This window comes from Heterocephalus glaber, unplaced genomic scaffold (genome assembly GCF_053883595.1).
Source record: "Heterocephalus glaber isolate CG9 unplaced genomic scaffold, H.glaber_assembly_v1.0 deba00000676, whole genome shotgun sequence".
NCBI classification, from domain to species: Eukaryota; Metazoa; Chordata; class Mammalia; order Rodentia; family Bathyergidae; genus Heterocephalus; species Heterocephalus glaber.
The window spans coordinates 9,979,511-10,007,117 of NW_028258156.1; the positions used below are offsets into that span (position 1 = coordinate 9,979,511).

Consider the following 27,607-nt stretch of genomic DNA (forward strand, 5'->3'; position numbering starts at 1 on the left):
AAAGAATGTAGAAAAATGAAGGTTTTTTATTTTTCTACTAGTTTTATTTTATTTTAGTTATTTATTCCTTAAATGGGCCATATGCACACTCAGACTAATTCTAAGGAACATAAAAGGCTCAGGACTCCTCCTGGCTACCCAGTTTCTCTCCCACAGATGCCTAGAGATGTCTGTGGAAATGAAGGTTTGTTTTAAAGCAATCTTCAATATCAAATCTTTAACATATATTAGAATATATTTTAATGTTATTGAAAAAAGACTGAATTATATAAATATATTGCAGAAATGGTAGGATAATCGTCCTGACTAATATTTCAGGTCCAATTTAGATAGTACTTCATGAAAATTACTCTGTTATACCACTGAGTCTTTGCATTCATTGCAATTATAGGAACCTATTGAAGGTCTTCAAATCAGCTTATCTTGGCAAGGAAGGATTCTAGGAAGAATCAGAAATCTATCTTTCAATGCAGGTAATTATTCCACTGATAGAATCTGTGTAATGTAACCGTTTTAAAAATCTAGACCCTATTGAAAAATTTCAGTATCCAGGAGAGGGTTTGGGTGTTAAATTATGGACAATTTTAATCAATGTCAGCTCTGCCCGCTGGCAGCAACTACCCATTTACCACTTCCAGAGCCCTGAGATAGACAGCGCTGCATGTGTTCCTGAAACAGCTTACACATGACTCTCAGGAGCCAGGGTGGACAATAAGAAAGCTCTCCTCTAAAGAGTGGATATCTGTGCTTTGTCATTTGCTGCTTGTGATCATGGAAATATAAATGTAGAGGTGGGCAGCACTTTCCTCCATTGTTGGGAGCCCTTTACTCTCTTAAATAAAGTCATTTTTAGGAAACTAAAGGTCTATTAATATTCTCCTCATTGGTTTTTATTTTGTCATCTCTTGAGAGATAAAAATCAAAGAATAGAGTAATCAAAAGCAGCCACATGTAAGGGAGTGACTAGAAAATCACAATATGAATTTGTACCAATTCCTCAAGTTAATGTAATTATTATGTATCACAAACAAACATTAATAATAATGAAAAAGAAAAAACTATTATACCCAAGAACAGGAAATGTTCAGAAAAAACTGAAAAGACCATACATTTACACATAAGACTGATCTTCAGCATAGAGACCACTTGCACAAATTAGATCAAAACAATAATACCCAGTAAACCATGAGGAAGGGAAAGAATTTGATTTCAAGAATTACCACATTATTTGAATCAAATACTGAGTTTTCAGCAACAATAACAAGAACAACAAAAATCACAAGGCATACAAAAGAACATAAAATTAAGTTCTGCTCAAAGGAAAAAAATTAAGACAATAAAGAACTGATGGTACCTGTATTAGACAAAGATTTAAAAATAATTATATAAAACATGCCCAAAGAACTTAAGGAAGACATAAGGTAATTCAGGGAAATCTATGAATGAGCAAAATAGACATTGCTATGGAAATCTAGAAAACCTAAAAAGAAACTAAACAAAAAGTTTAAATCTGAAAAGTGGAATGAAAAATTCATGATAGTGATTCCAAAGATTTGAACAGAAATAATTGTCAGAAGAAATAATCTGAACACTTGAAGATGAGAGCTTGAAATTATGTCTGAAGAATAAAAAATTAAAAAAGATGGAAAGAGCCTCAGAACCCATAGAACAGCATCGGAACCTGTAGAACTAACATACATTATGAAGATTCCAGATGGAGAAAAGAAAGCAAGGCACAGAGAGAATATCTGGAAAAATAATGGTTGAAATTTCCCTGTATTTGGTGAAAGAGGAATACAAAAATAAGAAGCTTAGTGAATTGCACCCAGGATGCATTTAGAGACCTATACCTAGATTAATTACAACCAAACTATCAAAAGCCAAAAACAAAGAGACACTCTTTAAAGTAGCCAGAGAGATGCAACTTAGAATATACAAAGGATCCTCACTGGTACCACTAGGTTTCTGATGAGAAATGGTAGAGGCCAGAAGGCTCTAATTGGAGGCCAGAAGACTGATGTATTTAAAGTGCTAAATGAAAAAGAAATGTGAAACAGGAACTCTATACCTCACAAAAGTGTCTTTCAAAAGTTGGGGGGTGATGAAGACATTCCAGGTAAACAAAAGCTGAGGGAGTCATTACCGCTAGATCTGCTGTGAAAGAAATACTAAAGAAAGAATTTCAGGCTTAAATGGAAGCATGCTAGATGGCAACTTGAGGCCATATGAAGAAATAAAGATTATAGTAAAGGTGAATGCCTAGGAAACAATAAAGGCTAGTATTATTTTAACTTTACTTTGTATCTCCACATTTTGTTGTACATAATTTAGGAGACTGATACATTAAAAATTATTATTTTGTGGTTTAGGACACACAATGTATAATGATGTAATTCTGTGTCATTAACAATTGAAAGGAGTGAAGACAGAGTTATAAAGGAGCAAGGTTTGTAAGTTATTGAAGTTAGGGTGGTACAAACTCAAATTAAAGTGTTATAACCTTAGGTTGTTAAATGTAATTCCCATGCTAGTTCAAAAGGAACTAGCTAAAAATATGAACAAAAGAAAGTGAAAGCATAATTAAAACTTCACTACAGAAATTAAACTACATACAAAAGAAGATAGTGCAGAAAACGAGGGACGGAAGTTATAAAATATATAGAAAACAGTAACAGGATGACAGAATCAGTGCTTATTGGTTGTTCATGTAAATGAACTACCCAGTCACAAGACCAAGGCTAACAAAATGAATTAAAACAAGAATAACGATCGAAATCATGATCCAACTACAGTCTGTTTACAAGAGTCCTGTTATATCCGAGACACAACTATGTTGAAAGTGAAACAATGGAAGAACATACTCTATGCAATCAGTGACCAAAAGAGGGACATGATTATACCTACATCAGACAAAATTAACACTAAAAAAAAGCAAGAGAAAGATATGTTAATAAAAGGTCCAATATAGCAAGAAGTCATTTACAATTTGAGGAGTTAATAAAAGAATACACTAAATCTAAACTTGAAGTCGAAGGAAATAATAGATCATAGCAGAGATAAATGAAATAGGAAATAAAAAAAGATAAAGTCAGCAAAATGAAAAACTAATTCTTCAAGAAGACCAAACAAATTGAAAAACCTTTAGTTAGAATAACTAAGAAAAAAGGGAAATGATTCTAATTACTAAAAGTTGAAGAAAATCAAGAATATTATTATCTATTCTATAGAAATAAAAAGATTATACAAACATACTATCAACAAATAATTACCAAGAAACTAGATAACCTACATAAAATTGGCAAATTCCTTGAAAAACAAAACCTACCAAATTGAAATCATGAAGAAATAGGAAATATTAATATACCTATAACTAGCAAGGAGATTGAATCACTAATAAAAAATCTCTTAAAAAAGAAAAGCACTTGTCCTGATGACTTCACTGGTGAATTCTATGAAACATTTAAAGAACTAGCATCAATATTTCCCAAACTTTCCCAGAAAAAGTGAAGAGGAGGGAGCACTTCCTAACCCACTCTATGGGCCAGCATTAATCCTGATACTGAACCCAGACAGAAACTCTACCAAAAAAACTACCCACCAATATTCATTATGAATGATGCAAAAATTCTTAACAAAATAAATATAGCAAATTGAATTTCTCAGCATATTAAAAAGATTATGATTTAATCTCAATCATGAACACATGGGATTAATTTCTGAAATGAAAGGATTTTTTTCTTCTTGGTTTCTTTCTTTTAAATTGACATAGAAAAATGTATATATTTATGGTGTAAAACATGATGTTTTGATATATGTAAACGTTGTGAAAAGGCTAAATTAAACTAATTTACGTGTCACCTCACATACCTATTATTTTTTAAAGAACACTCAAAAGCTGCTTGCTTAGCAATTTTCAAGTGTTTAATACATTACTATTAACTTTAGTACATTAGACATCTTGAACTTATTTCTATTGTCTATCTCTCTTGTTTTATTCCTTGTTCATAGATTATATTATCTTATATGTAGAAAACTCAAGATTCTACAAAAATATTGTTACAACTAATAAATTCAGCAAAGTAGCACTTCACAAAGTCAACAAAAGTATCAGCTGCATTTTTATATTCAATGAACAACTCAGAAAGGATAGTAAGAAAATAATTTTACTAAGAATTGCATTAAAAAGAAAAAAATAATTCATCTGATAAATTGCTTGTATGATGAAAACTACAAAATTTTACTAAAAAAGACATTTTTAAATAGAAAGAATCCTCTTTTTGTGGATTGGAAGGCTTAACATTTCAATAATTTTCAAAGTGATATATAGATTTAATGCAATCCCTTTCAAAACCCCATTGAAATTTTTGACAGAAATAGAAAACTTCATCTTAAAATTCATATGGGCTCTCAAGGGCCTTGAAAACTCTCCTAAAAACTTTAAAAAGTAAAAAAAAATTGGAGGTCTCTTTCTTCTTGATCTCAAAATTAGTACAAGCCTACAAAAATGAAAACAGTGTGGTATTGGGATAAAGACAGAGCTATACTAATCAAATAAAACAGCAGCTCAGAAATAAATCCACAAGTATATGTATGGTCAGATGAATTTTGACAAGAGGTCAAGACCATTCAATGGGCACAGTATAGTCTTTGCAGAAAAAAGCACTGGAAAAGCTGGATCTCTACAAGCAAAAGACTGAAACTGGACCTTTCCATAATGTCATACACAAAAATTAATTTGAAATGGATCAAAAGCCTACATATGAGACCTAAAACTATAAAACTCTGAGAAGAAAACATTGGACAAAAACTTTGTAACATTGGATTTGGCAATAATTTCTTAGAGATGATGCAAAAAGCACAGTAAAAAAAGAATAAAAAACAAATTTGAATTTTTTGAAAAGTGCATTAAAGGATACTGTCAACTCAAGATAGTAAAAAAGCAAACCACAGAGTGGGAGAAAATATTTTCAAATTCTACAAGGTACTTATATTCATAGTATATAGAGAACCCCTTAAGCTCAACAATAGAAAACAAAACAAAGCTCTATTCAAATATAGTCAAAGAGCTTGAGTAGATGCATTTCCAAAGAAGGCATACAAATACACGAATAAAAATATGGAAGTGGCTGGGTGTGCAGGTGCACCTGTAATCCTAGCACTCTGGAGGCAGAGGCAAGCGGATCACTGCGAAGTCAACGCCAGCCTGGGCTACATAGTGAGTGCAATAGCGAGACCCTGTACCCCAAAACAAATATATATTATATATATCTATATATCTATATATCACAATATAATAAAATATTAATACGAACACATTAATGTATAAATATATTACAAATATGTAAATAATACAAATATATGAAACATAAATAATATAACTGAATAAATATATTAAGTATTATATATTATATTGGTATAATATTATTGTATTATAATATATTACTATATCATACGATATAATATTAAAATATAATATTAATGTATCACATATTAAATATTATACACAATTATCATATTTAATATATAATGTAAATATATATATGAATGAAACTGTGCTCAACACAACTAACCATTAAGGGAAAACAAATCAATATTGCAGTGGGATACCACCTGACACCCATTAGAATAGCTACTATCAAAAAATAGGAAATAGGACATATTGGTGAGAATGTGGAGAAATTTGAACCCTCTTGCACTCTTAGTAGAAATATAAAATGATACAGTTCCTGTGGAAAACAGCATGGTGGTTCCTCAAACAATTGAAAATAGCATTATCATATGATTCAGCAACTCCACTTGTGATTAAGTATCCAAAAAAAGTGAAATGAAGGTCTCAAAGAGATATTTGTACACCCATGTCCATTGCAGCATTTTTCACAGTAGAAAGAATTATCTATCAAAAGATGAATGGATAAACAAAATGTGTTTACACATTTTATACATAGTATGGAAAATTATTCAATCATAAAAAGAGAAGAAATTGGCCATTTAGAACAACATAGTTTAAAAACTGGAGGATGTTATGCTAAGTGAAAGAATTTAGAGTCAGATAAGTATTGGATGATTTCACTCACATGGTGTACATACACTGGTCAAAATCATGGCGGCGGAAAGATGAGATGTGTTTTCCGGAGGCTGGGAGAGGGGAGCATGGTTACTGTATGAGTGCAGAGTTTCAGTTTTGCAAGATGAAAGTATTTTGGAGACAGTGATAATGGTTGCACAACAATATAAACATAGTTTATATCACTGGGCTGTTTGAAGAGTTAGTATGTTAAATTTTATGTTGTGTCTTTTACCACAATAAAAAATAGTTGGGAAAAATCATATTTAGGAAGAAAATTTAACAAGACTGATGTTAAAGGTGCCCTTTAGTAAATAAATTAATCCTTTTCAATAGCTATGAGCAAAAAAAAAATCAAAGAAAATGGTAAGGAAAGTTACATAGGGACAATCTATTGGTGGGATTTAAAATCAAAAGGATTAACAAGAATCCAGGTCAAATAATTCTTTTAAAAAGAGTGAGAAAATGAAAATGTTGAAGTTTTTATAATTTCATGAGAGGAAACGGTCATAAAATTATTTAATTTTACTTGTACTGAGTTTTATTTCTTTTTTTCAATTTTTATTTTGTATTAGCACATGTTTGGAGTGGTAATGATTGCATTCCTTGTGGAAAGTTGGTACATGTACATAACACATCTAAATTACTTTTTACATCCCCCCCTCCTCTTGGTTCCTTTCTTTTTTTGTAAAAAGATTGCCCTCTCTCCTTTTCTTATCTATCTTTTATTTTGCTCTTTATTTCTATTGTAGGTTTTTCATATGAGAGAAAGCATGCTATATTTAATCTTGTGTCTGATTTATTTCACTTAACATTACTGCCTCAAGGTACCTCTATTTTCCTACAAAATTTCTAATCAAATATTATTTCTTCTAGAAGAATGATGACTCCTGATGCAGTTCTAAAAAGGTTTATGCTGTATGAATGTTTGTTGCAAAATGGCTGCAATGGAGTTCGATATTTGGAAATATATCCTACACATGAAAGATTTATTGGAAAATAGAATAACTTGTGATCAGAATAAGGAAGTCAGCAAAATAAACGGAAAATGAACTGTAAGTGCTCACTATATTTCTTGACATACAGGAGGCATTTAATCAAAATCACTTATTGGAGACTCCCATAGTAGTATGATTTTAAATGATTGGAGAACACATTCATTCAACAATTATTTACATTGTCCATACATTTCGATATATATTCAGATAAACTGCAGTGGATCCAGAAGATAAAAAGAGGAGTAAAGAGATGTTTTCTCAAATAAATTTACTGTCTTCTTGGCATCTTGAAATGTACAATAAATACAATAAAATTTCATAAAAATGCTGAGCCAATGTATGCAAAGGAGCATGATGATAACTGCTCACTCTGAGTAGGGGGAAATGCCAGTTTTGGAAAAAGTGGCATAACCTGTCTTGAAGGATGAGGAGTTTTCTGAGCAGAGAGAATAAGAGTATGTACAAAGAATGGAAGCAAAATGTTTTCAGAGAAGCAAAATGTGCTCAGGAAAGATTAGTTTGGAGCTTGGTAGGCATGGAATTGTGGGAAGCGAAGCATGCTAAGAAACTGCAAAAATTAAGATGTTTCGAGGCCCCCAAAAGGTTTGTTTTCTATGCTAAAGAGTTAGGATTTAGTCCATGCAAATGGAAGGATTATTGCAAGTTTATTATATAAGATTGACACGATTGGATTTATTGTTTTGTTTTGAGTGCTGGGGATGGAACCCAAGACCTTGCACATAATAGATAAGCACTCTACCACTGAGCTACACTGATAGCCCCAGATTTATCTTGTCTGATAGAATTCAGGAAAATTACTCGAACATATATTGGAGGGAAATACAGCTGCAAAGAATACTATTATAAGAGTCAATATAAAAGCTGATGGCAAGGAATGGAGGTAATAGAGGAGAGAAGATAGATTTGGGAAAACAGTATTTAAATGATGAGCATGATTTTAACGGGGAAAAATTGCTGAAGGTAAGATGCAGAGAATTAAAGCCTTAGGTTTCTTTTAAAAATTATTTTATTGGTACACTTTTGATATACAGAATGATCACAGTCATCATAGGGAATTAGTATCTGTACATAATATATCTTGATTCTTTTTTTTCTACAAATCTCCTCCTTTCCCTTCAATTCTTTTTTCTCTCCCCATTTACAAAACTTAGTGTCTATTGTTTTCCTTCTATTCTAATAAAATATTTTATTCCTGTTTCCTTCCTTCCCTTCCTCTTCCCCTTCCCTTACTCCCCTTCCCATTTGAAAATTTTCTCCCTACTTTCCAATATTGATCCTCCAGTTTGGTCCTTATTTACCCTTTATGTATCTCACACAAGAGAAACAATGTGATATTTAAACATGTGTGTCTGATATATTTCACTTAAAATTATATTCTCAAGGTGCATCCATTTAAAATTCTTTCAAGTTTATCCTTCTTTGTGGCAGAGTAGTAGTCCATTATATATAAAAACTCCATCTTCTTTATCCATTTATCCATTGATGGGCATATGGGCTGTTTCCAAGATTTAGCTATTACAAATTGTGCTGCTATAAACATGTGTATTTATATATTGCTGTGCTATGATGCCTTTAATTCTTTTAGAAAGCTACCAAGAAGAGGAATAGCTAGATCAAATGGAATCTCTAGTTTTAATTTTTTGATGAATGTCCATACTGATTTCCACAGTTGTTGCACCAGTCTACACTCCCACCTCCAGTGGAGAAGTGTTCCTTTTCCCCCACAGTCCCATCAGCATTTGTTTTTAGTTGATTTCTTGATGATTGCCATTCTTTCTGGAGTGAGATGGAGTCGCAGTGTTGTTTTAATTTCAAGCTTCAGATTTCTGTCTTGGTGAAGTAGGTGGGTGGGTGGTGATGTCACTCTGAACCAGGGAGCACTAGAGGAGTAGTAGATGTGATATCAGTGGGGGTCTAGTTCAAGTCTGAAGAGGAGGAATGAAGCACCTGTAGGACTATTGGGTGGACATGTCCACTTCGGTGTTAAAAAGTTAATGTTTTTGAGTCACTGAATAGATAACAGTTGAAGCTTAAGTTTGACTTAGGTCATTTAGAGAGAGTTAGTAGGGGCCAGAACTGGAAGAAAAGCTTTTGCAAAGGAAAAAGGGAAGTAAGAAAACTACCAGGCAGTAGTATTAAGCAAGTTTGGAGAAAAAGAGAAGGCCTTAGTATAATAAGTAAAGCTCAAAGGCCAACAGATAGCTAGAGGCTACAACAGTATTTTGGGTAAATGCTATACTTTTACAATATGTACTTTGTTTGGTAAACTAAGTTTTAATAACTTTTCTTTGTTCTTGTAAAGAAAAATGTGAATAGATCTGCTGCATATTACAAAAATTTCATAAGATAAACCAGTATTTATAGCTTAGGGTATATCATTATCTATATTAATATATGCATTCATATTTAAAAATATACAATAATATTTTAAAATTCTAGTCAATTTGTTTCTAAAGAGATGACATTGGCTCCAAAGGAGAAAAAAAAAAGCAAAGAAAGAGACTTATGGAAACTGAAAATTTATTATACAAGTGATAATCATGAAGTCATTGTGAGCTGAAAATAATTATTTTTAGTGAGATGGAGACAGAAGTCAAATTTAATCATTTAAAGAATGAATTGCCCTAAGGACTTGGAGACTATAAATTATGTAATACTTTCAAGAAACTTAGTGCTAATAGGCAAGTTTTTTTTTAGAGGAAGAAGATTTTTTTAATATAAAGACTTAAGCATGTGTGCATTATGAGACATAAAAAACCTCTGGGAAGAGGTATATTGAAAATAGGTAGTTAAGATAAACATTTCAAAGGAGATTAAAAAAACAGCTAAATTTAGAGCAATGTAGCCTGCAGGGGAGAAAGAGCATCCCTTCTTCCAAAATAGGTGTTAAAACTTTGAGACTGGGTGTAATTAGTGGAAATTAAGTGAAGAGGAAAACCTGAAGGTGTTCATACTTGATGGTCTGTCATTGCCCATGAACCAAGAGGCAGCAGCATTTGCTGAAGCTGAGGGGGAGAGGAATGATGGAGAAGACACTGGTGGAGATTTGGGACAGTCCCTTCCACAATGTGAAAGGGAGTTTACCAGGAATAAAACCAATGAAAATGAAAGGATTCACAATGAAAGCCATCATTTGTCTAAGTTACAAGTCACTTTCAAGAACTAATTTGCAAATTCAAGTACTTTGGCTACTCTGACAAAACTCAGGAGATTTGGAATATGAAAAAAATTTTAGTAACAAATATAATAATGTCACTTAAGCCAAATCAATGGTTTTTTCATCTCCAACCGACTTAGGGGAAAAGTGGCATATTTGCTTGCCATGAAAAGGATAATAGGGCATGGAAAAAGTGAGAGTGAATGTTGTTTTGGAAAACTTCAATTTCTATGAAAAATGAAACTATCAAGCACTTTAGGAGTTAGTCCCAGAATTTAACAAACTGGATTTTAATCCAGTCTTCACTACTTGCTAGGTAAACTACCCTTCTCCATTTTATAGGATCAGAGGAAAAGCAAAACCATCTTCACTTGGGCTTTGTGAGAATTCACAATCATTCAAATTGATTATTTTTTTAAAAACAATACTTCACATTGAATGACTTTAGACTATTTTTAAAATTTTCCCTGACACTTACTTTGAGGAAAAGTGAGGACAACCATCTTTGTCCACTCATCACAGTCTCATATGGATAATATTTCTCTCCTGGCTGTGCTCCCAAGGCAGGACTTTTGTTGGGGTATAGAAAAGCTCTTGGACCCAGCATCAGCAAGTGTGGTCAACAAAGAGAAGAAACATTTCACCCTGGGCCGCATGCAGGGACTGCTCCTAGTAAGTCAGGAGAAGAAAAGAATTTTCCTTTGTTCATGTTCTTGAATATAAACCACAGTACTCACTTTTATCTCCAAGGGAAAAGGGACTCATGGTGAACCCATGTTTTTAGTAGAAATCAGTGTGTTAAGAAGTTTGAGTTTCTAAAAGAATAGAAGAACTGAGAGTAAAATTTATCTTTCTAACTACTCGAGTACTGAATGACAGTAGCGAGCAAATAATGAATCAGAAGGCACAGACCCGAAGTTGTTTATACTTAGAAGGTGTGCACACAACATGATATGATCTGAACTACACTAGTAACATTTTTTAAAAATTGCTTGTTTCCTTTGGTCTGATACTCTAGAAGTTCAGCTTGATTATGCTTCTTATGGCTCAAGTTATTTCAAAGATTTGTAAATCATGAGTCTTGTCATTTATTGATTGATTTTTTAAAAAGATAATGAGCTGGTGGCTTTCTCCTGTTGCTGGGGCTCTGTAGCAGGCAACTACTAAGAACTATCAAGAGAGAAGGCCTAGTGCAAAAACCTTTTCTTGGGTCCTGGTAGTATTCCCTCCGCACCATGGAACTGAGCAACTGATACGGTGTGTCATAGTGAGCACTCTTCACATAATTAATAAAGCAGAGTGGTAGCCCAGCAGGTATATTAAACACAGAATTAGAAGATAGTACCAACTCCCAGAGTTATAGGGTTCAGCAGGATATTGTATTTATGAAAGCTCACTGTGAGTGAAGGTATTATTATGAAAATGTTTATTCATATGTACATTTAAAATAAGTTTCTACTTAAAAAAACAATCCTATGAAGACAATTTTCCACTTGTGAAAATGTCAATGTCAAAAGTGAATTTTCAAAAATAAAAGAAATACCTTAAATTATCTTTTGTAGCAAAAACATTAAGAGTGTATATGTTCACAAATACCAGTTACTGGTAATTCTCCAAAGTCTAAAACTTATGGATATAAGTTTTCAAAAGAAGTGGCAACTTCCACTTAAAAAGGGCAATCTATGGACATCTCTCTTGTTTCCCTAACAAGATATAAAACTGTGTAACAGGAGAATAAATCTGTAACTTCTCTGGTGCACAATAAATACAGCCAACAGTGAAGAATCTCTGCAAATTACAGAATTTGCATTTAGTTTCAAGGAGACAGAAGAATAAACACATGACTTGAACCATGTTCCAGTAGACCCGGAAAAGAATCTGTAAAGGAAAGTAAAACAGTGATGTGGGTTTCTATCTTCAGGTTTCTCCATTTTCCCATCTATTTTCTATTTCCAGAAAGTCTTCAACATTTTGACTCCCTGTTTCTGTGGTTTCAATTTTAACTTTTTTTTCCTGTCATTTTTATATGATTTTTGGAGAAAAGATATGTAATGATTGTAATTTTCCCCAGGCAAAGAAGCCCCAGTCAGATCTCTCATGGTTCTTGGAACAACTTTCCCATTTCGGCCTGTGGGATTCAATCTCTGCATCTTTCCTGAGCAATGAACCCTAGCAGAAATGGTATATTGTTTTGCCAAATATTTTCCATCCTTTACGGTCTATGTTAAATTTAATTTCTTTAAAAACCAGCTTGATATACATTTCCCCCAGGTCTCTATATAATTATCTTCCTCAAAGGATTTCTGTCCTTTCAGAAGCAAGTACCCCTTTGGAATTTCCAAATATTGTTATAAACCTGAAAACTTTATTTGACCTAGATGCTCAATAAATATTCTGAAAATCAATGTTCTTTTAAAAATTACATAATTATTTTGGGTCATTTATACAATGATTTTTATTGCTACTAAGAATTACACCAGTGGTCAATGTATTTAACATTTCTATGGGGGGGGGAGGGTTGGCATCCAGTTCAGCTGATTTAGCCTTATAATAAACTTTAAAAAAAACTGAGGTATTTCTATAATCTGTGTTCTGATTGCTTAAAACGAATAGTCTTCCATAGAGAAGTATAATTAAACTTGAAGAACGATGTGATGGTAGTACATAAGTATAGAATTCCAAAAGATAAGTGAATTATTGTAAATGCTAAATGAAAGATTTCTCTGAGAAAAGCTTAATTACTTCTTTGTTAGGATTTACAGCATTGCTGGGATTTGGGGATGTTTTAAATCTTCAATAAATTCAGTATTTATCTTAAAAAGAACAATAAGAAGAAATAGATATATACTTTAAACTTCTATATCCATAACTTTTCAACAGAATTCTTTTTGTTTCTGTAAAGCATTAGATGAATCCCACTACTCTCAGAGCTTGATCTTTTTACCACTTTCCTTCTTTTTTTAGTTTGTGTTATCTTCAAGTTCTTGCAGCTGCTGGATTTCTACAAAATAGAAAGTACAAAAAAGATAAATCCTCACTACTGGCAGCATCTAAAGTAAAATAGAATACAAACAAGAAAGCAAAAAAAAGTCAAAGCAAGCACCCCAAATGCCAGCCAAATAAATACACTGAGAATAATGGGACCATTTACATAAGATGCAAAAGTCAGTATATGTCTCTTAAATCTTGCATATCAACATGAGTAGTTCAGCTCTTCACTTTTTCTGAAAAAGATGGTATAACTTGAATAGCCAGAGAAGAAAGAGAAATACTTTATTTAGATTTTTAAATTTATCTAAGTTAAAATTGAAAATAAGCTCTATGAAGTTTCCCAACATTTTAACACACTGCAATTCTTATCTGTAGTCTACCTCCTCATCAACAGTTTGATTGATAATAGATTTAAATATTATTATTAGCAATATTCCAATGGACTTTCCTTTTTTACTAACTCATTTACTCCTACTGACAGAACTTAAGTATAATAAAACAAACATCAAGTAAACATTATTGGTTTTTAAATATGAGGAATCAAATTCTTCCAGAAGTAGATTCTGTTTTATTAAAAAAGAAAATAGTATTTAAGTAGAGCCACAATAAAATTTGAGCCTAGCTATTAAACAACGTGCAAATAATATCATGCTTTTTGTTGGTAGTCTTTTGTTACAAGTCTAAGGTGAATATTTAGTAAATGGCATTGGATATGTCAATCATTATTTGCTTACCACTGCTCTGTTTAATCATATGACTGTCTCTTAGCGAGGTCACAGCTACATGAATCCATAGGTTGATGTACTCTCTTTGACAGTCAGTTGTGACATTGGGCAAACCTTAATGTGAGGAACAATTAAATTTCTTCCTTAGATATTTGGAATCAAAGTATTGAAGACTCTGGATCATTCAGAGTTTAGCCTTAGAACTAACTGGTGATAATATAAAATACGTTTGTTGCCCCTTATGCAGTGATGAAGGTCTTAAGTGGAAGAAAGTGATTGAAAATGACAGAGGATTTACCTCAGTGGTTCTGCCACCTGTCTCGCAAACACAAGGTCCCGAGTTTGATCCCTGGTACCAAAAAAAAAAAAAAACCAACCAGATTGAGCATACTTAAGTAGTAAAATAGAGAAAAAATGAAATGGGAAGGGAATTTTTGAAAAACAATATTTTGATTTCTATACTTTCAATCTGAGGTCACAAGAAGCCCAAATGTACTTCACTTTGTGTCCGAGGAATTTTGAATGTTTTAATATTCTTCAATAAACCTTTCTCTTTTCCAGTTAATTTGATTCAAGTGTTGCTTCTTGCAAACAAAAGAGCCTTGTCAGGAACAATGGTTTAGCTTGTCCACTGCTGGTGACAGCATTGCTTGCTGAGGACCACCACATGCTAAGCAGACTAGGACAACTAATATTACATGATGGAATGAAGTGATGTTATGTAAGCCAAATACATTGGTAATACTGAAGTCATTTTTCAAGTTGATGTTGGAGAAGCAGACAGTTTTATTTAAAAAAGAAATAATATTTAAGTAGAGGCACAATAAAATTTGAGCCTAGCTACTAAACAACTTGCAAATAATATCATGCTTTTTGTTGCTCTTTTATTGTCCTCCAATTTTACCCCAAACAAAGAATTGAGTCAATTATGGGGTTGTGAGAATTATTCATGTTTCAGTTTTATATTTTACATAATTATGTTTTAGAAAATAGAACATATTGAGACATGTAAAATACAATGAGGATTTTCTGGAATCTGGAAAAGGAAATTTTTCCTCTCTCAAAGCAAATATGTTAAAAGTAGATAAGAAATTTTAGAATTAATATTCAGGAAACATGCCTGTATCACCCATGAGCAAACTATAGACAAAACCAACAGAACTTAGAGTATACATATAGTGAGCTTATTTAGTTATTTGATTTCCTGTCCTTTTACTGGGATAATTTGGGTTCAGTCTTTGGATTTTCCCTAAGATTCCTTTACCATGTGTTTAAACATGTTTTGGTGAAAGATTGTTAACTATTTTAAAGAAGACATTTATTTATGAGAGTAAGATTCAGCACTTGCATTATAAAAAGTAGAAAGCAAAAAATGTTGCTCATGTGTCAATCTTGAAAAAAATCAAGACCATTTTTTTTTTTTTTTGGTACCGGGGATAGAACTCAGGACCTTGTGCTTGTGAGGCAGGCGCCAGAACTACTGAGCTAAATCCCCAGCCCCGACCATCTCTTAGTTTTAGCCCTAAATATACAACTGAAGTTTTCTGGAGGACTTTAGCTCTATAGAGTTAAGAATGAGCCTAGTTTGGTTTCTGAAAATCTGAGTTATTGCCTTCCTCTGCTCCTTGATATTTTTGTTGAATTTGTAAGAGGTCTTTGATAAGATAGATGTATTATTTATTGCAAAGTCTGGTTTCTTGAACTATAAGATAATCTCGTTCATCAATATTCTGTTCTCTTTTCAAAAGATATTAACATAGTATCAAAGAAGTCTATTTTTCTTACTTTCTGAAACCATTAAGTGACTTATCATTAAAACAAAGTATGTTAAAAATATCCCCCAAAGACATTTATCTAGAATAAATGGACCAATCAAGTAATAATTGTATTTTTCAATCCCCTTAAATGTAAAGTCACAAAATACTTCTGCATAGTTAAGGCAAAGACTGAACTGTAATGAGTTATACATAATCCACATTAATATTAGAAAATAAACCAACTCACATAAGCAATCCAAATAATGCACCCCCTGCCCCTTCTAGAAGCTCTCAATAAATTGTCAAGAGGATTTTTAATTGGGGCAAATATATGATGATAGTTTTTCAGTTTAATAATTTAGCCTTTGATAAAATGTAGGCCTTAAAGTCAAACCCCCATCTTATAAAGTAATTCTATAGGACACTTGTTAATTCTGGATTACAAATATTAACATCTCAGAAACAATATAACTTTGAAATAAGTTCTATGGTAAGATATTACATGTTTGCTGGAGATCATTTCTCCCAAGGGCCACATCGACCTTTCCACATCCTGTGCCCTTTTGAATGTGCCTTTGCCTCTTTTTCCACCACGATGTGAAATCTCTTTCCTAGTTCCTTGAATTAGGCCCTGTGAGTTGTTTTGACCAATGGCAGCATGTGACTTTCAAGACTTAGTACCTAAGAGGCCTTGCAGATTTTGTTTTCACTCTTCTGGTAGCTAACTACTGTGTAATGAAGTTGAGCCTACTCTATTGGAAAAGGCACATTGGAAGAGACCCTTGGGAACAAGAGGACATATGAAGGAGAAAAGAGAGCTCTCAGCTGACAGTTGCTCACCAGCATCTGCTAGAAATGTGAAGGAAACCATGGTGAGTGTTCCAATCCTAGATAAATTCCCAATCAAATGACCACTTGAGGGCCCCCAGTCAAAACCACATGGATAGAAAATCACCCATAAAATTGCAAAGATGAAAGATCAATTAACACTGGGAGTAATTTATTATATAGCAATAGATAACAGATTTAGTACTCATGGATTCAAAATTTTAAGGGTTAGAAAGTGGAAGTGATAAAGCTGCAATTGCAAATTATTTATAACAATAAGTTGATATGTTTAATGAAACACTTGCACATATTAAGTGCTCAACATATACTTACGGAATAAGTGAAGGAATGATTTGCTTGGTTTTCAACATTTTTATGGTATAACTGTATATTTAAATGTGTAATTATAAAATATATTTATGTCCTAGTATTTGAAAGAAACTACTTTTGGATTTAAAAGCTGCATGATGAGCAAAACAGTTCAGAGATAGCCTATAAATGATGAGGATATGGGTGAAATTTCTTCCATAAGGTGGAATCAATAAAGTACTAATTTGTGAAGACATACCTAAAAAAAAAGCATGCAGTAAAGGATAATCATTACTTATGGAATGACCTTTAAAAATGTCATGGTGATATTTCCTGGACCTCTGCAATACAAAAAGGAATAAATTTAGTCATATACATGTGTTAAAGGATAGAAATCATACGAGGAAGTGTCTTAGGGATTCCTCTGTCTCTAATTTCCTGCGTATCTTGATAAGCAACGAGAAGATTTCTAGATTCTAGATTTCCCCAGCCTGGAAGTGTTCTCAATTCTTTTTCCACCCCAAAGGAAGCAATTAAGAAACTCATGGGGCTCCCCAAGAAGGAAATATAAGCTGGGATCCCCATTAGAAATGGGGACATCCAATAGGAATTTACCTACTTCCAAGGGGGGTGTCCCTTCCCACATGGGGAATACCTAGAGTGCTGCTTTCCTAATTCTAACCCAATGGGGTATTTGTGGATATATGTGGAGTTTCCTTTAATCTGTGATGACTAACTGCTCAGGATTATCTGTGTCTGCCATGGTTTCTGATGACAAAATACCTAATTGGATATGACTATAGTACTCATTTTCTGGTTTCAATGTATGATTCAGCAAAAATCAATTGCCTATCCCCCCTGATTAATATCCCAGTCTCACTTCTTCAAAGAGCAAGGTCTTAGGACAAGGAGAAAGAGAAGGTGGTGGAAGGGAGGAAGGGCGGGGGGGAGAGAAAGAGAGAGAGAGAAAGTTGAGAAATTGATGCATAGGAAAATGAAAACTTTCAGTTTAGGTACAGTTTTAGACTTTGTCTGTTTGTCTGCTGGGTCTCTTTTGACTCTTGAAGTTATTATATATTCCTTCACTAGATCCCCTGAATATGAATTCAAAACAGTATGCTTCTTTAATGTGATTATTGCTGGGTTGTTTTGTGGCTTCATCATGAAAGTCTGGTTTCAAAAACAATATGAAAGGAAGGGCTCTTAGCACAATTGTGAGGTTTCATCTATAACCAGAAGTGGAAACAAAGATGAATAACCCACGGCTAAAAAAAAAACATGAAAGTACTATATAAAATATGATCTAGCAAAAAAGAAGTGGAAATATATTTCATCACTTGTCAGACATTTAAGAGACATATATCTAGTGCATTTTTGACCCCAAATTCATTACATTTCTTCTTGTTTCAGGTTTGAAAATGAAATACTTTCTCACAGGTCTGGTGTAGAGTCCTGAAACTGATAAACACTGCACATTTTACATGTATTTGGCAGATTTAGACACATCCCAAATATTTGTATAAACATAATTTATTCTAACTCTAAAAACTCCCAATACTTCACTACGGTATAATTTCTTAAAATATTTTTTCATTTGAATGGCAAAGTTGGAAAGAATGCCAATGATATTAATAACGGTATAAATAATCCATTGATTCATATTTAAAAATTTGAAGTTCCTGGCATTATGACTTTGTGTTATATACATTGATTTAACTACCAAAAAATGAGCTAAGCATAGTAGGTCATTGGTGTAACAAAATTTAATTTTTCTTTTTGGCAATATTTTGAATTTTCTTGTGTGACTTGATGGTTTTATAGAATGTTTTAATATAGATATAATTTCAAAGTTACAAAATTGAGCAAAAAAGGCACAAGATTTACCAATTGTTTGTTTATATTTTCAGGCATTTGCATTATACTCTGTATATACATGCCAAATACATGTGCACTTTGATGTGTATGTACATATATATGCATATAGCCATACATGCAGATGAACATATATATGTACACACATAGAAATTTTTGAACAAATTGAGAATAATTTGAAGGCATTTCCCATCTTTATTATTAAGTACTTCAGTATGCTTCCTAAGGACACTCTCTAGTATAGTTACAATACAGTGATCAAAATGAGCAAATTTAACACTTAAGAATATTAGCTAATCCAGATTCCATAGTCAAATATGAATATTCCCCAGAATGTCCTTACAATACTTCTTCCTTGCCCTAGATATAATCTAGTATCATATATTCCATTTAGTGCTCATTTATTTTTAGTTTCCTTTAATTGAGAAAAGCATTCTGCCTTTGTGTTGCTTGACCTTAACATTTTTTAAAAGCACATGTCTGTAATTTTGCAGAATGTCCTCTCAGTTGGATTTGTCTGATGTTCTTCCCGACTAGATTCAGGTCATACATTTTTGGCCAGAAAACCATAGAATGCCTGTTCTGTCCTTTTTCTTGCATATCTAGAGGCCCTGGATATCATTCGCTCCAGGGTTTCATTTCTGTTAGAAGTTGACAGAGTAAAAGTGCCCCTCAACAATCTGATTAATTTCCACTTATGGATTTTTCCAATATTTATAGCCACTATAATAATTATTTATTTTGATGTTCAGACTCCCAGATTTTTCCAGCAAAGCTGTCTCCATTATAATTTTACCAAGTCACATCATTTTTTAGTTTGTTTTTTTTTTTGGTACCGGGAATCGAACCTGGGACCTTGTGCTTGCGAGGCAGGCGCCAGAACCACTGAGCTAAATCCTCGGCCCTAAGTCACATCATTTTTTGAGACTTTCAAAAAGATACGAGACTCACATTGCAGGCCCATCCTATAGTTCCTATCCCCTGGTCCCCAACCCAGCCTTTATTCAGAAACTGAGATCTGATCCTGGGAATGCTCTTTGCTCTCAGGACCTCTCAGTACGTGCAGCTAGGAAACACAGTGGGGTGTGTGTGTGTGTGTGTGTGTGTGTGTGTGCGCCTTCATGCACACAAATATCTCTACTTGTTTCTCACTTTCTTTCCCCCTCTCCTTCAGAATCTATGCTGATATTTCTAATTGTAGTCTTACACCACAGGCTACTTTCTAGCCTTTTGCTTTCCCCACTCTGCCTGTGAGAGAACTGGTTCCCATTATTCTTAATCTATTTGCTTATTTGCGTAAGTGTGGAATATATATAACATAGCTTCAAAATTGCAAATTCATACCAACTTAAAAATAAACGTATTAACCAGATTTTAATAGTTTGCAATTTTAATACTTACTATTATAGATGTATTATTCAAAGGATTTTGACAACTGCATGCCCTCAGCCCAACCCTTATCAAGATGTAGACTATTTTTATCATTAAGAAAATTGTCTTGCTTGCAATTTAAAAACTATCCTCTAGATCTCATTAGTATAGGGATAGACAGAGAAAGCATATTTACCTTTGACCGTAGTTCTGAGACCTCTGTTAAGCAGTGCATTTGTGAGTGTCCATATGTTATATTGGTAAATAGAAAAAAATTGGACTAAATAAAACTACACCTGCATTAATAAATATGTTTGCATTTATAAAGGCTCTATGTTATCTCTGAGGCCATTTGAATATTTCTTCTATTCACTTAGTACAATTGAAATAATTTCAGGACTCTTTAATTCTAAGAAAATCCATGAACTAGCACTCTTTTTTATTTTATTTTTTTGATTCCTAAATCATGAGAGATTGAATCTCACAAAGGTACTAGTGATAATTGAGAAAGTTATCATCTATTGTCTTAGTTTGTGGAGATTATCATCATAAAAAGTGAGGACACAGTAGAAAAATTTTAAGATGCTATAATTGACTTGTTTACTAGTGTGAAGAAATTATGATACTTGAGGTTGACTCTGTCACCATCGTGTCAGACAAAGATGCCACAGGAGATGAAGAGATATTTGTGAAAAAAGGATACTAATGGGAAGGGAAGGGCACTGAGAAAGAAGAGTGAACACATGAGTGAGAGGGCATAATTTTGAAATAGTAGAATATGCATTCTCATTCATTGTCTATATACAGTTTATGGTGTTGTCTTCAAATATATTAAAATGACAAAATTTTTTTATTTTTTGGTACCGGGGATTGAACTCGGCTCCTTGCGCTTGTGAGGCAGGCGGCAGAACCACTGAGCTAAATCCCTGGCCCTAATGACAAAATTTATACAGCTACCGATGCAAAACATTTTGAATCACCAAGTGTTTGCTGTTAATAATACATAATGATAATGCAGTATTTAGTGGAAAAGATATAAAATAGCTACATTTGAACCTTCCTTTATTTTTATTTTTTAGAGATCACATCTGAAGAGGAATATTGAAAGAACAATCTAAGGAGTGAAGTAATTGTAAAGCATTTCAGGTGAGAATAATTGAAGAGCCAGGACTAGTTTTCCTGGGAAAGGGTAGACTGAATGAGAGGCTGTAGGAATTGATTTCTATTGTACATAGGATTGCTATATAGGAAGTCTCAACTTATTTTCTGTTTGTAGAGAACAGCTAATAAATATATTATGTGAACCTAGCATCTCAGCTGCGCATGGGAATGACAAACTAGTTTCTTGACAAAAAGTAAATACCACTGGATCCTGGGGAGGAATTAATTTTTATTAAAGATATGGTAGAGAAGAATTAGATAGCTTCTACAGTAATAGAAAAGAAAGTAATTTAAACTTATAAAAGAGCTTCTTAGCTTTTGACATTAAGAGGTTAAATTATGGAAGGAGGGCCACTCATACTACACTCTGTATTCTAAATTTCTGTGAAAGAAGCAAATGCAATGCAAATAAGAAGATGCCAGTAATGTCAATACTTTCCAAAGCACCTTCTGATCATGATATATAATGTATGTAGTCTTCCATCTTCTACACCTCTGAAAAGATATTTAAAACCATTATCTTAACTGTAAGTTCCTAAAATTTCATCAAAAAGTAAATCTATGCTAAGCAGAGAGCTAAGAAAAGAGTGATTTATAATTGTTGAAATAAAATGAATTACTCATCCTTAGTGTTAAATGCATTTAGATGTATTTTTACTTGTTTTAGAATTGATAATCCATGTTTGGTTTTGTTTGCTAACACTCTATTAATTATAACATTTGATTACCTTATTCTTCAAACATGCCAGATAATGTTTACTTAACTCCTCTTTTTTGAATCTGCCAAAAAATTATCAAACAGACTAACATCTGCTTTGTATTATGGTATGAGTCACACTCTTTTTTTGCCCTTCCCCCACCCAATGTAGGTTCTCACAAGCATCAGTCAAACATGGCATTGGTATGTTTCACTGTCCTGCTATAAATACTTTTGTATCCACGTACATTTAATATGCAACTGAGATATAGTTCCATACACATATGCAATATGGAAAAAGATAGGAGCACCAAGACAAAAAAAACAGTATTAGCAGAACCTCCTAAAACAATAACCAGACAGTTGATGAATACTTACTCAGCACTAAGCGATATGCTGAATGCTTTTATAAACTTTATCTCACTAAATGATCATAACAAACCTATAATATTATTATTACTTTCATATTTAAAACCTCACAGCTAGTATTGTGGTAGAATTAAAATTTACTGTTGGCCTGTGTGAATAGAGATTTCTTAACCACACTACCACATGGTCAATAACAACAAAAATAATCTTCTCCATTCTATTCCCACCCATAAGTCCGTGTCTTCATATCACAATAGACTTATTCTTATGTGTGGTAAGAGCAGTGTTGCTCAAATGGGGATGATTTTGGTTCTGTGGAATACTTGCCAATGACTGCAGACATTTTTAGTTATCATAACTGATCCAGTGTTACTAGCAGAGGCCAGGGATGCTGCCAACATTCTCCAATGCACACAACACAGCCTCGTCCCGCCAACAAAGAATTATCTGGTCGAGTATGTCAATACTGATAAGGTTGAGAAACCCTAATCTGGAGAAACATGTGAAGAGAATTGTGTTTACGCATGTACATTCACTTAGTTCTCTAAAGGGATTTCTTTTGGTTGTTAGAATATGATGGCTCTTAAAACATTTCAAGACAACTTTCCAAGTAGGTTATGCTGATTTACAAAACACACAGCTTTATTTCCAGTCCAGGTAATAGTATTGCCATGTTGTTCTCGACACACAACTCTGTTATGTGTCTAAGGTATCTTGTCATCACTTGGTGGTCAGGGACTAAATCTGAAGAAAACACAAGCTCGGACAAGAAACCTGTTATGAAGTCATCTTTGTCTCCATTCAACTGGTCTAACTTGATCCATATTATGTTGGGAATGAGGCAAAATAACTAGCAATAAATGAACAAGCCCTTTCTGTCATCATTTACTGCTTTGAAACTACTTGAGACTGTCACTTTCCCCTTAAATGCCTATCAGCAGGCCACCCTTACAAATTCAAAAGAATCAACAAGCCAAAATCAAATTCTACTGTCCACTGGGCTACCAATTTTCTACTAATGAAGGTCTTTTGATTTGGAGTATAATCCTCAGTTATGTAATTTGGGTATTCCATAACCACAAAAAAGTGAGGAGGAAGAATAATTGAGAATGAAAAAAATAAGAGGCAAGGAAAAGTTGTTATTAGTGTAGATTGATGCATAATGTTGTCAGAATCTGACATTTTCACCAGTAGTATTTACAATTCGATGTGAATTATCTCGTATTTGGTTTTGATCTTAGAACATATAACATAGCGATGAAGAACAGTGGCTCTGCAATTAACCTGTGCAATCTGTTAGGTTCCTGGCTTCATACCTGTCCATATATCAGTTACTCTAAGTCTTCAGTTCACATATTTACTGAACATTTATATTTTGTCTGTCTTCAGAAGAGAAGGAACCTTACCTATCTTGTCATAGTTTTACTACCGTAGTTCTACTACCATAGTTCTACTAGCATTCCTTAGACTATGCTAGTGTCTGTGTTGATGTATTATAAGCATTTATTAAATGAATGAATTTATGATTGAATAACATTTACTTCATGAAATTATTGTGAAGTTTAAAGGAAATCATGTATATTAGTGTTCTCTGTGTATATAGTAAGTCTTAAATATTCATTATTATTATTATTATTATTAATTTGAAAAACCTCAAAAGATTCTACAGAAATTTACAAGGATTTTTTTCTTTTCACTTATTTTTATCTTCACTTTCAAACAGTAACTTTTGGTTCAGTGTCATTACTAAAATTCTTTTATCTGTTTCTTCATCACTTTCCTCTACTTTTGCCTTCTTCCTATGGATTATGAGAGATTAAATTTTCATCAAAAATATCCATAACTAATTTTCTATTGCAAGTAGACTTTAGCCACCATCTCTCCTTCTAAGATCCATATGGCTCCTGGACCATACTACCAAATCTTCTTCAGATTGTTATTTATTCTGGGAAGGGCAGTGTCCCTACTGGAGTGATATAAACATAATGATGGTGTTGCATAATTCACACCTTATTTGAAGACTGGCACTGTGTTGTGTATTAGGAAGTATTTTTCTAGCCATTGACAATACAATGCAGTGTTGATGCATTGACCATCTTAATGTTGTGTGTGCATTTTTATACCTTTTTCTTTTTATAGAGATTGTTTTTAATGCAAAATTTCATATCCTGCAGCCACCTCTGAGTTACATTCTAAGCATCTGAAAAAGTGGTTATTATAAAGAGATGTCTAGTTTCATAATCATTTGTAGAATTTTTAAAAATTACACTTGCCTGGGCTTTACCCGATGGAAATTCTGATTCAGTAAGTATAAGGAAAGGTCAAGTTATTTATGTATTCTGATACCTTCCTTGTTAGAACCTTTGTTCTAGAACAGGGCTTCAAAAACTCAGGCTGAATTTGAACCACTTGTGCAGTTTATTAACCATGAGGACACCAAGGTCTTTCCTCAGTAAATCTGATGCTGCAGTTCTAGGATAGCAATCAAATCTGCATTTTCAATAAATATTCCTGGTAAATCTGTGTGTCAGAGTATCTTACCACACTTTTAGAAGTGTGGCCATAATTTATTGCTTATATAGTGATGTTTATTAGATGAACAAGCAATGTTTATTGAACATTTATTCAACAAGCAATGTTTATTGAATGAACAAGTAAATGAAGGGATAGAATTTAAAGAATTATTGTGAGTTTTAAATTTGATAAAGTATGTAATGTGCTAAATGCATTCTAAATGTTAAATGTTAGCTGTAATTATAATTAATTTGAAAAGAAACATTGGTTCAGATGCTTTGAATTCTTTTTTTTTCCACATCTGTCCTCGTCATCATCAGTTTTTACCCTGAGTAGAGTGAGAGCATCAAAGTTAATTCAATTATTACATAAAGTACTTAATCATCATCTTCAAAATTCAAAATAGTATAATTTTAAATTATAATAGTACAGGAAATAAAACATTTAAGATGCTATGGTACCGAGTAAAAGTGGGCTGTACTGCACCTAGATTAAATTTGAGGTTTTCTGAGAAAGGAAAAGTATTCTGTTTAAACTAGAAATTTAAGTGAAAGTAGGAATAACCCAGGTAAAGAGTAAAGGAAAAGAGCCCAAAATAGTGAGTACAACATGAACAAAATTCACTTGTAAGTAGAATTGCTTAGAAGTCACTAAGAGAAGATAAAAGGAGACAGTGAGGAAACTATTGCACTGATCTACTCAAGAATGATGGTTACTGGATTAGCCTATTGGCAGTGGTGGGGACACTGTAGAGATTCCTGAACTCTGTTGGAAGTAGAAGCAACTGTTTTCAGATGGAAATTGGATGAGGAAATAGATGTGTTGGGTAACTTTTATATTTCTGACATAAATTTAGTAGTTCAGCAACCTGGTAATGTTATTATTATCACACAGGATTTTACAAAGAGCCCATGCCTGGGCTCCACTCCTAGCGATGCTTGATGTGGATGGAGCTTAGGTCTCAGTAGGTTTTTAAAACTCCCAGGTATTTTAAACTTGGGAGTCAAGGTTTAGAATTACTGGCTTAGGTGGCTGTGTCACACACTGAGGTATGGAAAAGAGCCAGGGCTTTGGGAAATAAATTCCATTTTCTTATACCGACTTATGATATATATGAGACATATAGCTCATGACATCAGGTATAGAGTTGTATGATCTGAACTCAGAGATACGGTCTTCAAAAAACTCTGCCAAAAGACTTCTAGACTTAATTGACAGGTTCAGTAGAGTAACTCGATACAAGGTCAATACTCAAAAATCAATTGCTTTCTTTGTACACAAATAACAAACTCACTGAGAGAGAAATTAGGGAAACATTTCCTTTCACAATAGCATCCAAAAAAAATGAAATACCTAGGAATCAATCTAATGAAAGAAGCAAAAGACCTCTACATTGAGAACTACAACACTCTGAAAAAAGAGATCAAAGAGGATATAAGAAAAATGGAAAGACATCCCTTGCTCCTGGGTAGGAAGAACCAACAGTGAAAATGGCCATACTTTCAAAACTGCTATACAGATTCAATGCAATCCCAATTGAAATCCCAACAGTTTATTTCACAGAACTAGAGATAACAATCCAAAAATTCATTTGGAACCAGAAGAGACCTACAATAGCAAAAGCAATTCTAGGAAATAGAGACATGCCAGGGGTTATCACAATCCCAAACTTGAAACTGTACTACAAAACCACTGTGATAAAAACAGTATGGTACTGGCAAAGAAACAGACCCCAGGATCAGTGGAATAGATTAGAAGATGCAGAAACAGCTCCAGACATACTCAGCTACTTCATCTTTGACAAAGGAGCCAACTATCCTCACTGGAAGGAAGATAGCTTCTTTAATAAATGGTGTTGGAAAAACTGGATTTCAACCTGCCAAAGATTAAAAATAGACCCCTATCTTTCACCATGCACTAAACTAAAATCCAAGTGGATTAAAGAACTAAATATTAAAACAGAAACACTAAACTTCCTGGAAGATAAGTTAGGTAGAACTCTTGAAGACATTGGCATAGGAAAAGACTTTATGAACAAATCCTCAGTAGTATGGGAATTAGCACAAAGAATCAATAGCTGGGATTTCATCTTTTTAAAAAGCTTCTGCACTGCAAGAGAGACCATGGACAGAGCTAAGAGACAACCTACACTATGGGAAAAGTTTTTTAGCCGCTGTTTCTCAGACAAAAGTCTACTATCTAGAATATATGAAGAACTCAAAAAAATCAGACCCCCCAAATATAAAGACCCAATTCAAAAATGGGCATCTGAAGTGAACAGATGTTTCTCAGACAAAGAAGTAAAAGCAGCAAATAAATATATGAAAAAATGTTCAACATCACTGGTCATTCGAGAGATGCAGATGAAAACAACACTGAGATTCCACCTTACCTCAGAAAGAATGGCTGCTATCAAGAAATCAACCTATAATAAATGTTGGCAGGGTTGTGGGGAGAAAGGAACCCTTCTCCATTGTTGGTGGAAGTGTAGACTGGTGCAACGCCTGTGGAAATCAGTATGGACATGCCTCAAAAAATGAGGATTAGAGGTCCCATTTGACCCAGCTACTCTGTTTGGTGTCTTTCCAAAAGAATTAAAACAATCATACTGCAGCAATATATGTGCACCCATGTTTTATAGCAGCACAATTTGTAATAGCTAAAACTTGGAAACAGCCCAATTGCCCATCAACTGAAGACTGGATAAAGAAGATGTGTTTTGGTTTTTTTATAAAATGGAGTACTACTCAGCCATAAAGACAAGAAACTAGAG

The 27,607-nt window shown here is 33.4% G+C and overlaps 1 long non-coding RNA gene across 1 annotated transcript in view; it reads left to right on the top strand.

The window, feature by feature from the left end:
• Positions 1-388: 388 nt before the first annotated feature.
• LOC110348082 (uncharacterized) overlaps positions 389-27,607 on the top strand; it is a 43,158-nt gene continuing 15,939 nt past the window's right edge. The window contains exons 1-3 of the long non-coding RNA XR_002393048.2: positions 389-473; positions 6,941-7,119; positions 21,173-21,239. This is a non-coding gene — a long non-coding RNA (uncharacterized LOC110348082). The remainder of the gene's footprint in view (positions 474-6,940; positions 7,120-21,172; positions 21,240-27,607) is intronic.